We start from the raw sequence: 14,867 nt of genomic DNA, 5'->3' as shown, positions 1-14,867 counted from the left end.
TTGGGGAGAACAGGAAAAGGAGGAGCTCTGGGGAGAAGAGAAGTTCTCTTCTGAAAGTCTGAAAGTTTGAAAGTGGGAGACAACCTCAGGGAAGCTCTCTCTTTCAGGGAGAGAGACTGAAAAAATTCAATTCTTCCAAATTAGCCTGAGCACTAGAATTAAGGCTGGAATTAAGATGTATGCCTTTCACCTGATTGGTCCTAGTTGGATCCCCTACTACTGAATATGGGCTCCCCTGGCACTCCCAGGAGGAGCCCCTGAGCACAGAATCACATGTAAGCCTTAAGCACCGCTGCATATGCCCCCGAAACCAAACCAAACAAATAAAAACAGAGTAGGGTGATCTGCCAGGAATTAAGAATGAGGCAGACGGGACAGGGCCTAGTCTAACACTGAACTAGCTAATCCATACAGAGCTCAGACGGCCAAAAGCAAGCAGTGCCTTGTGCCACTCCGAAAGGGGACAGGAGAGGGCGCTCTAAGCTAAAGCCGTGCAATCCTCCTGGTAAATCAGGGCCAAAGAGAACCCAATTGTGTGAACACAAACACAATGACTCACAATAACTAGCCCTCAAGTCTACAGTTTTTAAGATAGTTGGCAGTGGAATGATAGCTTCCTCCTTTGCCAAAAGGGAAAATGGAAGTGTAAGCCAGTTTTCCCTTTTGGCTGAAAGCCACAAAGAAAATCGTGGCCAGCACCAGAATGGCTACCCAGAAACCTTTTCATGGGAATATTAGCTTCACTGAAGATCTGACAGGGCCAATGGCCTCTGACTCCAGAAAGGCCACATGGCAGAAAACTGACACACATCCAGAGTGTGTTTGTGTGATGCCTAGAAGGTTTAAGACTTTCCTGAGTTAGCCTTGAGTAACAACACCTTCTGGAAACTGAAAGAGACCATTTCTTGGATCATCTGATGGCAATAGATTGATATATTCATAGCATAATTCCTTCACACTAAATTTTGAAGGTAGGGGGTCATGTCCAGCAGTGCCCAGGGATACTCTCAGCAGCTCCATTTTCAGGGGGTCACTCCCACAGGCCCTCAGCATGCTAAGCACACTGAGCCTTGCATGCTCAGTCCATTGAGCAAGCAGTCAACCATATTGCTTAACTGCTAGATGTCCCTTCTGCTAATATTTTCTATTGTCAGAGGGACATGGTGACTGATCCCAGCAGAGACCAGAGGGTAATTATTTCCTCTCATGATACTGACTGGCCAAAACCACAGTCCTGCTTTCTCCTTCCTCCAATCACAATCCCTATCAACTTGTGAAATGAAAAGGAGGCATCAAAATAACTTCCCTACAGTGTCCACATTTGCAACATCTAGTCTAAAAAGGAGAGTTTTGTGTTTCCTCCCTCTGGTCTTCATTTACAAAATACTTGAAAGATAGGTCAAGTCTTCTCTTGATTTTTCACTGCCTCAGAAATTTTGATGTCAGAATTTATCCAGGCATATTGGTTCATTCTTTAACTAGTATTTAAGATATTTTATTGTTATTGTTGTTTTCTTGGCATTTAGTGATAGTTGGCTTAGAAGGCCAGAAATGGGTGTTTGTAAAAATACTAAGCCACTTATACAAAAATGACTATTTGGAACAATTTCACTTAATTTCAATTATGACCATTATTATTCTTTCTTAGCAGAGATAAAACAGTTTTTCTCAAAAATGTCTTAACAATTTATTATATATACCACTAACTAGTTTGATAAATTTCTCAGTAAGTTAAACAAAAAGGTAAGACATCCCAACAAAAAGTCAAATAAATAAGTTTCATACAAATAAAATAATCTGGGGCCCGAGAGATAGCATGGAGATAAGGTATTTGCCTCACATGCAGAAGGACAGTGGTTCGAATCCGGGCATTCCATATGGTCCCCTGAGCCTGTCAGGAGCGATTTCTGAGTGTAAAGCCAGGAGTAATCCTGAGTGCTGCCAGGTGTGACCCCAAAACAAAACAAAAGAAAACAAATAAAATACTTTTCTCCATATTTTTTTGTTGTTTGTTTTTGGGCCACACCCAGCAATACTCAGAGGTTACCCTTGGCTCTGCACTCAGAAATTGCTCCTGGCAGGCTCGAGGAACCATATGGGATGCCAGAAATTGAGCCCAGGTCTGTCCCTGGTCAGCTGCATGCAAGTCAAGTGCCCTACTGCTGTGCTATCACTCTGGCCCCATAAATTTTATTTTTTAATTAATTTAATTTGGCAGTCATAGAAAGACTTTTACAATTAATTAGACACTTGGCACATTGGTGGAGGAATTGTATAGTTCTCTGCAATTGTAAAACAATGGCTTCAATAGTGTTATAAATTGGCTGGAGCAGTAATACAGCAGATAGGGGCCTTGCCTTGCACACTGCCAACATGGGTTCCATTTCCAGCATCCATATGGTTCACTGAGCCCACTAGGAGTGACTCCTCAGTATCAAAGCCCAGGGTAACCCCTGAGCATCGCCAGGTATGATCCAAAACAATAAAATTATAAACTATGTTACCTCAGTTTAAAAAAAACTTAGGGTGAAAAACAAATTAGGGACTTTTTCAAATTTTTGATATTTAATGATCAGTGGAAAGATTCCTTTCTAGGTCTTTGGTCCTCTAATCTTTCTTGGGGTCAAAAACTAAGTACAGGGTAAAGGCAGTGGCCTGTGTACAGCTGGTCAAAATTTCATACCCAACATGGCATGTGTCCAAAAACTATAAAATAAAAATTTAAAAAAATTTTTTTGTTTGTTTTTGGGCCATACCTGGTGATACTCAGGGCTTACTCCTGGCTATGCATGCACTCAGAAATTGCTCCTGGCTCTGGGGACTATATGAGACACTGGGGATCTAACTGAGGTCCATCCATATGCAAGGCAAATACCTTACCACTGTGCTCACTCCGGCCCCTAAAAAACCCTTTTTTAATATTTGATCATCTCCATTCTCTTCCTGTATCCTTTCAACTCTGCTCCCAAATATTTATAGACTTTTTTCACCTTAAAAACTTTAATCTTTGAAAAGCCCCAAATCACTGGATATGACACTAACTCCATTGACTGTGTGCTTAAACTGCTTCACACAGATCCACAGTTAGGCAAGCAAACCGCAATCTCCCTTTCCAACATTTCCCAGCTCTCCAGTTCAGTGGAAATGTACTGGCTTTGGAGGATAATTTTCCAAAGCTAATAGTATTAAGTTTCAATTAAGCACACACCAAGTAAAACACAAATATAGAATATGTAAAAAAATTATATTCTCTGAAAATAGGTAACACCTTCCTTATGACAAGACAGAGCATGCCACAGTCAGGCCAGCCTCTCTGACAGAAGGGATTGGGAGAGGAGCACAGGCTTAGGGGCCTGAGGACTCAAGAAATCCCACAAAGAGGAATAAAAGAACACTCACTAAAGTTAGTTAGGAAACTGAAGACTCCTCATCAGCATGTGGACTCAGAGTTTAACACAAAGGGCAGGCAAGGGGCATAGGAGCCCAAGGCCCAGCAGAACGGCCCCCTGAGCCAGGTCACCTGACACTTCTCAAACTCTTCACAAGCCACCTGCCACTATGGCAGAGCCTGGATTACCCTTTGTCAGACTCAGGCTTTCGGCCTCCCACATAACTACACCTCTGACTCGCTCTGATATGAGAACAATGATTTTGTTTTTGTTTGTTTGTTTTGTTTTGGTTGTTGTTGTTTTTTGGGTTTTGGGCCACACCCGGAGATGCTCAGGGATTACTCCTGGCTGTCTGCTCAGAAATAGCTCCTGGCAGGCACGGGGGACCATATGGGACACCGGGATTCGAACCAACCACCTTTGGTCCTGGATTGGCTGCTTGCAAGGCAAATGCCGCTGTGCTATCTCTCCAGGCCCAGAACAATGATTTTGATATCTCCAGTTGATAGCTCCAATAAAGTTCTCCCTGAGAAGCTTCAAAGACTCCCTTTGACTCAGGGAAGTAGGAATCTCCTAGCTTTGGTTTCTTGATGCCTCACAGAATGGGCCCAGGAACAGAAAACTGTTCCCCACGCCCACCCAGTCGAATGTTAGATGCCCCCATATCCTGTTTTCCTAACTTTTCCCTGAACAATCCCTGGTAAGTCTCAGTATACAGAAAAAAAATTCAAGAACTGAGCCGCTTGAGATCACCTCAGGGATGTCTGCTGCTCATTAGCTTCAGAAGACTCCAAAGGGCCTGAGAAAGGGTGAAAGGGCTGAATCATCGCTTTCTCCATAGGAACCTCAGGTTTCATCTCCAACACCTCATGGTCCTCAGAGCACAGCTGGCACCCCCTCACCCCACTGAAAATCAATAATAACAGGAGTTCCACAAAATCATGCCAACCAAGAAGTTCACATCATTTGTGTTCACTTAAGAAGCCTTGGTGACATCTGAAATCTGCATCTCTGAAACACCACCATGTCTCCTAGTAGGAAGGTTCAGGGTGTCCCTATCTAGCAGAGGAGTCCCCAGCCAGATGGTGGGACTAGATACAGATCTCACACCCAGCCTTAAAAAAGTACCAAGTTCTTTACGCACATGCTTGGCTAGAGTGGGCATGCCTGAGTGAAAAATATTCTCCAAAAGAGGCACAGAGCTACTGGTGTCATGGTTGGGCTACCAGTGGTCCTCAAACTTTTTAAACAGGGGCCAGTTTACTGTCCCTCAGATCGTTGGCAGGCCGGACTATAGTAAAAACAAAAACTATGAACAAATTCCTCTGCACACTGCATCTATCTTATTTTGAAGTGAAGAAACAAAACAGGAACAAATACAATATGTGGCCCATGGGCCATAGTTTGAAGACCCCTGGTCCATCCCAGAGCTCTAACTGCCACAAGGAGAGGAAGGAACAGGTGTCGATCAATCCTAAACCCGAAGATGAGAAACCAGAAGCCATGAAGAAAGAGAAAAAGATGGTGGAAATAAATTCAGGGTGAGTAGTGCGAATTGGGAGATGTCAATTGATCCCACCTAATTACCCCCATACCACCCCAGTGCCCCTATTTAAAAAAAAAGAGAGAGACACATATATGAACCTTTCCTAGACCAACTGTTTACACCTGCAGCAATAAATTGCTTTGAATGCAATGTTGAGGAGAATTAGTGGGATCCAGAAACCATTTGGTCCGTCTTACCTGAGTCAGGGTCTTACCTGAGCCGGGTCCTCCCTGGGCTGGGATCCCCTCCTCCCCGAGCCAGGGTCCCCCCTGAGCTAGGAGAGGAGCACAGCCCTGCTTTTGTCTGTGCTCAGGCCCCTGCTGACAGAAGGCGACTATGACTAAGCCTGGGAGCAGAGCTGTCCTTTAAGTAACCACACCTCCCTCTGTCCTTGAAGGGGAACACAGAACAGATTAGCTGTTTTTTGAGTTTTTTTGTTTGTTTGTTTGTTTGTTTGTTTTTCAGGAGCAGGGAATACATCCTAAAACTTTTTCAGGCTATCTGCCCCTGATAATTGCTAGAGATGATAGGCGAGGCCATTTTTGCAAACTTAATGAAATTATCGCATTGGTTTTTCTGTTTCTCTAAGGGTCTGGTAAGAAAACTGCATGCTCCAGGCATCCCAAGCCGGATAAGTCATACAAAAGTGGCTGTCGGCAATCCTAGTGCTGCTTTCCACATTCCAGTGCATTTTGCACACTGTCATTTTGTCCGTCCAGTCTTGAGTGGGTGAGGGATTGCATGAAAGGGCTAGGTTCCAGTCTAATTCCTCTTTGACCTAGAGGCATGGAGGATCTTACTCCAAGTCTCAAAAGATAGTTGATGATAGGGGTATCTTCCAGCTGGGCTTTCTTCCCATTTTAATCAGCAATAGTCATCCCAAGAGCCCCTTTGTTTTTAGAGAAAGAGAAAAAGCGACTTATAAGGCACGTGAGCATCTCTTGCACACATGAGAGACAGACCTAGGAAAATTGGTCTTAGGTGGTCTGAGACTTACTGTAAACACAAGAGCACAGGATTAGGTTCTAAAAAGGAACCAATAAAGACTGATTTTACTCTCTGGCCATCCTTTCTTTCATCTGTTTTCTTCTCTCCTGTTTTTTTTCTCTCCTCCTCTTTCTCTACCACCTTCATGTCTATTTGAAGTTGGCTATGAATAGTGTTAGACTCAAAAAGTTCTTTCTCCTAAACAAACCATCGTGTCAGGGCCACACATGCTTTTCCTGTTCCGTTTACACTAGATTCCTACTGAGTGACAAATGTGACATTTTAGGCATCAGGCATAATTAGATCAGTGGGGCAGTTTAGCCAAATCCAAAAGTACATTACCATGAGGCTGCTGTAATAAAAATCTAACCTTTTAGGGGATTTTAATCAGTACAAAGACTGAGTATCACAGGGATCCTCTGGACACTATTTAGAAGGTCACCCCAACCCTTTAAGCGACTCTGTGTTTTCCTCCTCACAGACCGACTGGTGCAGTCTGATGGAAACCATGTTTCCAGACCCTGGTTCAAGAACTTGTCCTGGACAGTTACAAATCAAATAATGGAAAAAGTGAGGGCTTAACAGATGAATTTGTGAGTTTAGAATTACTTAGTTTAATAAATGCATGTTTGACTTTAGTTTCAAATCTCCCCAAGCTACCTAAATTGAAAAACCTTGAGCACAGTGAAAATAAGGTATTTGGAAGTCAGAACATGTTAGCATAAAAATTTCCAAATCTTACACATTTAAACTTAAGTGAAAATAAGCTGAAAGATATCAGTACCTTAGAAACTTTGAAAAAGTTGGGATATCTGAGAAGCCTAGATTTGTTTAGCTGTGAAATTACTAACTTGAATGACTACCAAAAGTGTCTTCAAACTCTTTCCCCAGCTGACCTACCTAGATTGTATGACAGAGATGATAGAGAAGTTCCTGGTTTAGACACTGAGATGGTGCAGATGAAGAAGAGGGAGATTAAGAGGGAGAAGATGAGGAGGATGAAGAGGATGAGGATGGTGAGGAGGAAGAGTTTGATGATGAAGATGTAGAAGGGAAAGAAGATGAAGATGAAGTCAATGGGGAGGAAAAAGATTTTGGCCAGAATGGAGAAGTTGATGAAGAAGATAAAGAGGAGGAGGAAGAAGAGAAGGAAGAAAGCGGAAAAGGTGAAAAGAGGAAGAGAGAAACAGATGATGAAGGAGAAGATGACTAAGGTCCGATATAAACTGCAAAAACAGAACTGTTCGGTATTGGTTGGACTGCTCAGGATTTTTAGTAACTATTTAAAAAAGAAAAGAAAAGAAAAGTAGCTGTGATCAAAAAGTAATAAAAAGGGCCCGAGAGATAGCACAGCGGTGTTTGCCTTACAAGCAGCCGATCCAGGACCAAAGGTGGTTGGTTCGAATCCCGGTGTCCCATATGGTCCCTCGTGCCTCCCAGGAGCTATTTCTGAGCAGACAGCCAGGAGTAACCCCTGAGCACCGCCGGGTGTGACCCAAAAAAAAGTAATAAAAACAGTTTTAAATACCCAAATACCCACCTACCCAAAGAGTCAAAGAATAGTTCCTGTGACATTCCTCCTTCCTTCACTTACTCTCTTGGAAATCCACAACGAGGTTTGGGGATTTCATCCCAACAAAATTGTCATAAACATTGTTAGGTTTTGTGTAATATTATTTCTGTAACATGGCTAGCTGTGTGTATGGGGCATCTACCTATGGTTGCCAGTTACATAGAGATATTAGCAGCATTTTGTAGGGGCCAGAGCAGTAGCATGGCGGTAGGGCATTTGCCTTGCACATGGCTGACCCAGGATGGGCCTAGGTTCGATCCCCGGCATCACATATGGTCCCCCGAGCCAAGAGCTATTTCTGAGCACATAGCCAGAAGTAACATCTGAGTGTCACTAGGTGTGGCCCAAAAAACAAAGTTTGTAAATATTTGTAAATAAAATCTTAACATTTTGGGGAAAGGGTCACCCCAAAATAAATAGACATAATTTGCTTCTAATTCAAGTTCTTTTATTTTTAAGCTTTTTTTTTTTTTTTTTGGTTTTGGATTTTGGGTCACACATAGCGGCACACTCAGAAGTTGCTCCTGGCAGACTCCAGGGACCATATGGGATGCTGGGATTCGAAACAACCAGGGTCCAGTCCTGTGTTGGCCGAGTGCAAGGCAAATGCCTTACCGCTGTGCTATATCGCTCCAGCCCCTCGAGTTCTTTTAAGTAGTAATTCTGCAGCTAGTCATTGACCCAGTGCCAAGAAAATGTTGCACCAGTTAGAAGGAGGAAGCTCTTCTCTGACATACTCTATCACTATCTGCTATAAAATTCTCATAATAAAGATTTTAAATTCTGGTGTAAACAAAGTGAGATATCAGTCAGTCCATGACTGAGGAGTCTAGAGCAGAAGGTAGTAGAGGAGCCCAAGGCTCCAAAACAAGGATATGGTGAGACGTAGGTCTGAAGTCAAACATTGATGCAGGAAATAATCTACACAGTGAAAAGGTACAAGAAAGGGTTCAGAAAAATCCAGCACTCAAACAAGAAATCCAACCACACAAGCTTTCTACTCCTAAGAATTCCTCCTAGTGAAGGAAGACCGAAGAATGAGCACCTGCCATCCTCAGACACCTGCTATTATTGACAAAATCCAGGCCACACACTAGCGTAGGAAAAGAATACCAAGTAGGGAATAATCCAATAATCTCATCACCAGATCACACCCTATGGTGGAATATAAATATCACTTAGGATAGGAGCAGTAATCCAACAAGAAAAGACTTGGGGCTGGAGAGATAGCATAGAAGTAGGGCATCTGCCTTTCATGCAGAAGAACAGTGGTTCGAATCCTGGCATACCATATGGTCCCCCATGCCTGCCAGGAGTGATTTCTGAGCATAGAGCCAGGAGTAACCCCTGAGAGCTGCTGGGTGTGACCCAAAAAAATAAACAAACAAAAATATCTAAGAAGAGACTTTATTTTGTAGACCCAGTGTTAAGGGCTCCATTTTCTGTTTATAGGCTAAGTTTCCATTTGCAAAAATCTCATGGGCTCTCCCATGGCTCTCAAAGCAGTTAAAAATCATAAACACTGTTCCAGAACACCTCGCCATAGCAGATATTTTTGTTAGGCCTAAAATAGCAGGAACTGTGGAAGGTCACCCCTGGACACCAGCCTATCAGTTTAAAGGTCAGCAAGATGAAACAGACCTTGCATATACCCTACATAACTGGGCTTGAAGCTCACAGGGGTGGGGAGGTTGCCTTTTGCAAGATGTGGCCCTGAATGGTCAGTTTGGAGCTGACTGAATGAATAGTAGATGAAATAAAGCCTGGCTTCACTTCATTTCAATTGGTTGGCCTTCTCCTTCAACTCCAGACCCTAATACAACCTATATACTGTACACTTTGGCTCCAGCTCCCTTACAAATTTATATGTGAAAGATGATAGATGTGAAAAGTCTATGAAAATACTATATAAAATAAATTTTGCAAGTTGAAATGATTGCCTATGTCCATCAGCAGAGGATAGATTAAGAAAATTAATTAGGATAACTGTATAGTGGAATACTTCAAGAGCAATATAAAAATGAACAGAGTAGTTATGCATGCCCATGTAGGGTGATGTTTGAGGCATATTATTAACTGAAAAGAGCTAGGTGCAGAGGGGACAATATTACAAACTGATGTCTATTAGTCTTTAGAAAAAAAAAAAAGATGCTGGCAAAGCTCTTTTCTGTTCAGAAAGATGATCAAGAAATTATTAACAAGAGTCACCTGGACTGTGAGGAATTGGGTGGGAAGAAAAGCATTTGATCAAATGTATATTTGTCTCAACTGTCTGAATTTTTTCCAAAAGTAATTTGGACATTACATTTTAAGAGATCAATAGGCTTTATTACTGTTCCTCCTTTACACTATGAAGCACATACAGAGAAAATAGGTAAAAAAAAAAATATATTTTTTTTTTAGGCTAATCAAGTGAAGCAGTGGGAGTGGAGAAGGAACAAAGAAATCTGTAACGGGCTGTGATTAATTAATTGTAAACACCACTGCACTCGGACCAGCCAAAAAGTATTTTTGTATTGTTGTGCACATCCTCCAATAGAAGAAAGAAAATAAATCAGCATTAGGGGTGCGTGCCTGAGTGTGTGTGTGTGTGTGTGTGTGTGTGTGTGTGTATTTGTGTGTGTGTGTGTACCTGTGAGCCTCACCTGAGTGCTTGGAAGTGTGTGTATAGATGAATGGTAAGTGTGAATATGTGTGTGGGCAAGAGCATGAGTTTGTAAATGTATGTGTGTGAAAAAATATGTAAATGCATATGAGAGGTGTGAATCTGTGTATGTATGTATGTGTGTGTGTGCATGGGGTAAGGGAGCTGATGGGTTTTGAGTGGCATCTGGGCCGCAGAGTGAGAGGAGGGAGAAGGCTGGGGTGAAGCTGGAAAGAACTGTTTCTGGCTTCCTATTCTCTTCGGGCATTTTTATCACTCAGTTTTTTCTCCTGACACACAATTGACTGGCTCATCTAACACACCCATAGCTCTGAAATCCTAGCCCTGCACCTCATTAGAACTCTTCCTCCTCCAGCTAACCAGTGAACCTGAAGAAAACAGGGCCTCCACAGTAGTCCATTGAGGTTAAACCAGGGGCCAGCGAGCAACCCTGCATTGGGGTGCCCCTCCTTTGACCATCTAATTGGGAGTGGGAGAATGGTAACTGTTATTTCTCTCTTTGAACCTGGCCCCTAGAGAAAAAAGAGTTCTAGCTGTTTTTGTGTCCCTGACATTTAAACTCCTCTGGAAGCCAAGGAAAACTGGATTCACAAAGGCTGCTGAAAAATTCCCTCCTCCCCAAAGGAGGACTTACTGAGGCGCCCTGTGCGTTATGCCTCCCACCCGCCCCCATAAGATGATAAAGAGAAAGACTTCTCTGATGGGCAGAAAGGATAGTTTTAACATGATTAAGTAGCATAGCAACCTCAAATCTAACAAGAGAGTGACATTTATCTCTTCAAAAAGGAAGAAAAATTAACTTAATTGTATGTCTTTGGAAAGATTCTATTCAGGAGGTTAGTGGACTGTTCAACATTTCACAAAACATTCCCTGCTTCGGCAATTTTGCATTTTGAATCAGGCTTTTGTTCCTGTGGCAAGAATATCAGACCTTGGCTTTAGTTACAAGTGTCCCTGTTTTGTTTAGAAGCAACATAGTTTGATCTTGCACACGTCAAGACGTGAAGCTTCAAGGCTAACTCGGTGCAGACCAAGTCTGCTTGGGCACAAGATTCTCACCACCTCTTTTCCAAGGTTTGTTGAACTCCTGTGCAGAGGCAGATTACCTGGAACCCCGCATCTGTTGACCTTTGGTTGGGTTGCCCTGACTGTGTCTTTAAACAAATATTTATTCACTTAATTAATATATGTTGAGTTCCTTTGGTGCTAAGCTCTTAACCCAACTCTTGGGTCAGGGACAGGAATTGTCAGTGCAACTAGAAATCAATGGTGCCAGGGGAGGCCTTCTTGTAATCAGGCCAATTTTTTTTCCTATTTCCCCCATATTTTCTGGGCCTACGCAAACAACGGCGATTGCCACTGTCACATCTTTTTGTTAACACTTACCCTTTAAGAAAAAAAAAAAAAACAGTTACTGAACTTAAAAACAAATAACTGTAGTAGAATGCCTGTCTCGAAAACAGGCAGGAGATGAGAAGGGGGGGAGGGGGGAATGTTACACTGTTGAAAGGGGATGTTCTGTTTGTGACTGTAACCCAACTACAATCATGTTTGTAATCATGGTACTTAAATAAAAAATTAAAAAAAGAAAAAGAAAAGAGGGGCCCGGAGAGATAGCACAGCGGCGTTTGCCTTGCAAACAGCTGATCCAGGACCAAAGGTGGTTGGTTCGAATCCCGGTGTCCCATATGGTCCCCTGTGCCTGCCAAGAGCTATTTCTGAGCAGACAGCCAGGAGTAACCCCTGAGCAACGCCGGGTGTGGCCCAAAAACCAAAAAAAAAGAAAAGAAAAGAAAAGAAATCAATGGTGCCTGCTTCAGAGCAGGCACAAACTGGCAGCCATGACCCTACTGTACAGTGTCCACTGTAGTGTTGGTTCTGTACAAGCAGAACTGAGAGAGACACAGGGAAAGCCCTTCAGGGGATATTTACATGAGACTTGTGCAAACATGAGTGGGCTCCTGTAGACAATGGTCTCAGCATTCTGTGGGAGAGCAGGAGGGGACCACAACAGAGGTACTCAAGGGCAATTTCTAGTTCTGTCCTTGTTGGTGCTCAGGCCATAAGGAACACTGGGGACTGAACCAACAGCATTTTAGGCAAGTGCCTCACCTCCAGCCCTGCAAACTTTGACTTTTAGGAATCCTAACTTCAGCTCGGTCCTGGGCACACAAAGCAAGATCATTTTATATCATTTTACATAAGGTCAAGCAGAGACATAAAATCAGATTACAGAGATATTAAGTGACAGAAGCAGAACCTCAGCCTAACATGAAGGTTCCCAGATGTTTGAATGATGGTTTATGGCTTAGAACTCACCAATAAAGCAGAATACAACAGAACATGTGTACTAATTTTCATAATTTTATGATCCAGTTCCTTAAAATCCATGAATGATTTTAAGGAATTGGATGTCACAATTATGGCAACTGTAAAATTATAAATCAATGAGGAAGAGCCAGATGGCATGAGAGTCTGTGAAAGGCATAGCTGAAGGATAATGTTCTGGCAGAATTCCTCTGGCTCTAGGTCATTCCTCAACTCACTGAATGATGACATTCATGAAGGTAATATGCCTTACTCAAAGTCCACTGATTTATTTTTTATATCTTTATTTAAGCACCATGGTTACAAAAATGTTTGTAGTTTGGTTTTAGTCATAAAAAGTACACTCCCCTTCACCAGTGCAATCTTCCCACCACCAATGTCCCCCAACTCCCCCCCCACCATCCTGCCTGTCTTCAAGACAGTCATTCTTTTTCTTTCACTATCATTGTCATGATAGTTGTTAATGTAGTTAATTCTCTAACTGCACTCACCACTTTTTTTTTTTTTTTTTTTTTTTTTTTTGCTTTTTGGGTCACATCTGGCAGTGCTCAGTGGATACTCCTGGATGTAGGCTCAGAAATTGCTCCTGGCAGGCTTTGGGGACCATATGGGATGCCAGGATTCGAACCACTGTCCTCCATGCAAGGCGAATGCTCTACCTTTATGCTATCACTACGGCTCCAACACTCACCATTTTTTGGGTAAGCTTCATATCATGGACTGGTCCTTGCAGCCCTCATCTCTATTGTCTTTGGGTATTATTACCATATTGTCATTTATTTTTCTTAAATTTCACAAATGAGTGAGACTATTCTGAGTCTATTCTGACTCATTTCACTCAGCATAATAGTTTCCATGCCCATCGTGTATAGGAAAATTTCATGACTTCATTTATCCTGACAGCTGCATAGTATTTCATTGTGTATATGTACTACAATTTCTTTAACCACTCATCTGTTGGCAGGCATCTGGGTTGTTTTCAGATTCTGGCTATGTTTTTTAAATCTTATTTAAGCACCATGATTACAAACATGATTGTAGTTGGGTTTCAGTCATAAACAGAACATCCTCGTTCACCAGTGCAACATTCCCACCACCAATAAATTCTGGCTGTTGTAAATAGTACTGCAATGAACATATGCATGCAGAGAGCAATTTTGTATTGTTTTTGTGCTCCTATGAGTAGTGTTGTTGGATCATATGGAAATTCAATTTCCAGTTTTTTGAGGACTATTCATATTGTTTTCCAGAAGGCTGGACTGGACAGCATTCCCATCAGCAGTGAATGAAAATTCCTTTCTCCTCATATCCCTGCCAATATTGATTGTTCCTGTTCTGTGTGATGTGTGCCATGAGATGGTACCTCATTGTTCTTTTGATTTGCTTTTCCATGATGACTAGGGATGTGGAGCATTTTTTCATGTGCCTTTTAACCATCTGTATTTCTTCTTTGATGAAGTGTCTGATCATTTCTTCTCCCCAGTTTTTGAAGGGGTTAGAATATTTTTTCTAATTAAGTTCTGTCAATACTGTGTATATCTTAGATATTAGCCCTTTATCTGATGGGTATTGGGTAAATAGTTTCTCCCATTCCTTGGATGGTCTTTGAATCCAAGTCACTGTTTCCTTTGAGGTGCAGTTTAATGTAGTCCCATTTGTCTATCTCTGATTTCATTTGTTTGGACAGTGGTGTTTCCTTCTTGAAAAATGCCTTTATTCTCAATGTCATGGAGTGTTTTAGCTATATTTTCTTCTATATACTATATTGTTCTAGGTTTGATATCAAGGTCTTTTTTATTTTGTTTTGGTTTTGGGGTCACTCCCAGTGATGCTCAGGGGTTATTCCTAGCTCTGCACTTAGAAATAGTTCCTGACTCGAAGAAGCATATGGAACTCCGGGGATAGAACCCAGGTCCATACTGAGTCAGCCACATGCAAGGCCTTACCACTGCACCATCATTCTGGCCCCGATATTAAGGTCTTTAATACATTTGGTTTTGACCCTTGTGCATGGTGTTAGATGGAGGTCTGAGTTCATTTTTTTACATGTGGCTGACCAGTTGTCCCAACATCACTTGTTGAAGAGGCTCTCCTTGCTCCATTTTGCATTTCTTGCCCCATTATCAAAGATTAATTATGTCTGGAACATTCTCTGAATACTTAAGTCTATTCCATTGATCTAAGGGTCTGTCTTTATTCCAATGTCATGCTATTTTAATGACTATTGCTTTGTTTTTTTAAATATCTTTATTTAAATACGGTGATTACAAATATGATTGTAGTTGTATGATTACAGTCATGTATAGAACACCCCCCTTCACCAGTGCAAGATTCCCACCACCAATTTCCCAGATCTCCCTCCTCCCCACCCCACCTACA

General features: G+C 42.0%; 1 pseudogene; it reads left to right on the top strand.

Annotated features, from left to right (window-relative positions):
* Positions 1-1,160: 1,160 nt before the first annotated feature.
* On the top strand, positions 1,161-7,135 carry LOC126020228 (acidic leucine-rich nuclear phosphoprotein 32 family member B-like; annotated as a pseudogene).
* Positions 7,136-14,867: the final 7,732 nt, after the last annotated feature.

This window comes from Suncus etruscus, chromosome 10, assembly GCF_024139225.1.
Source record: "Suncus etruscus isolate mSunEtr1 chromosome 10, mSunEtr1.pri.cur, whole genome shotgun sequence".
Classification (NCBI taxonomy): domain Eukaryota; kingdom Metazoa; phylum Chordata; class Mammalia; order Eulipotyphla; family Soricidae; genus Suncus; species Suncus etruscus.
This window is presented reverse-complemented; position numbering and strand designations above follow the sequence as displayed.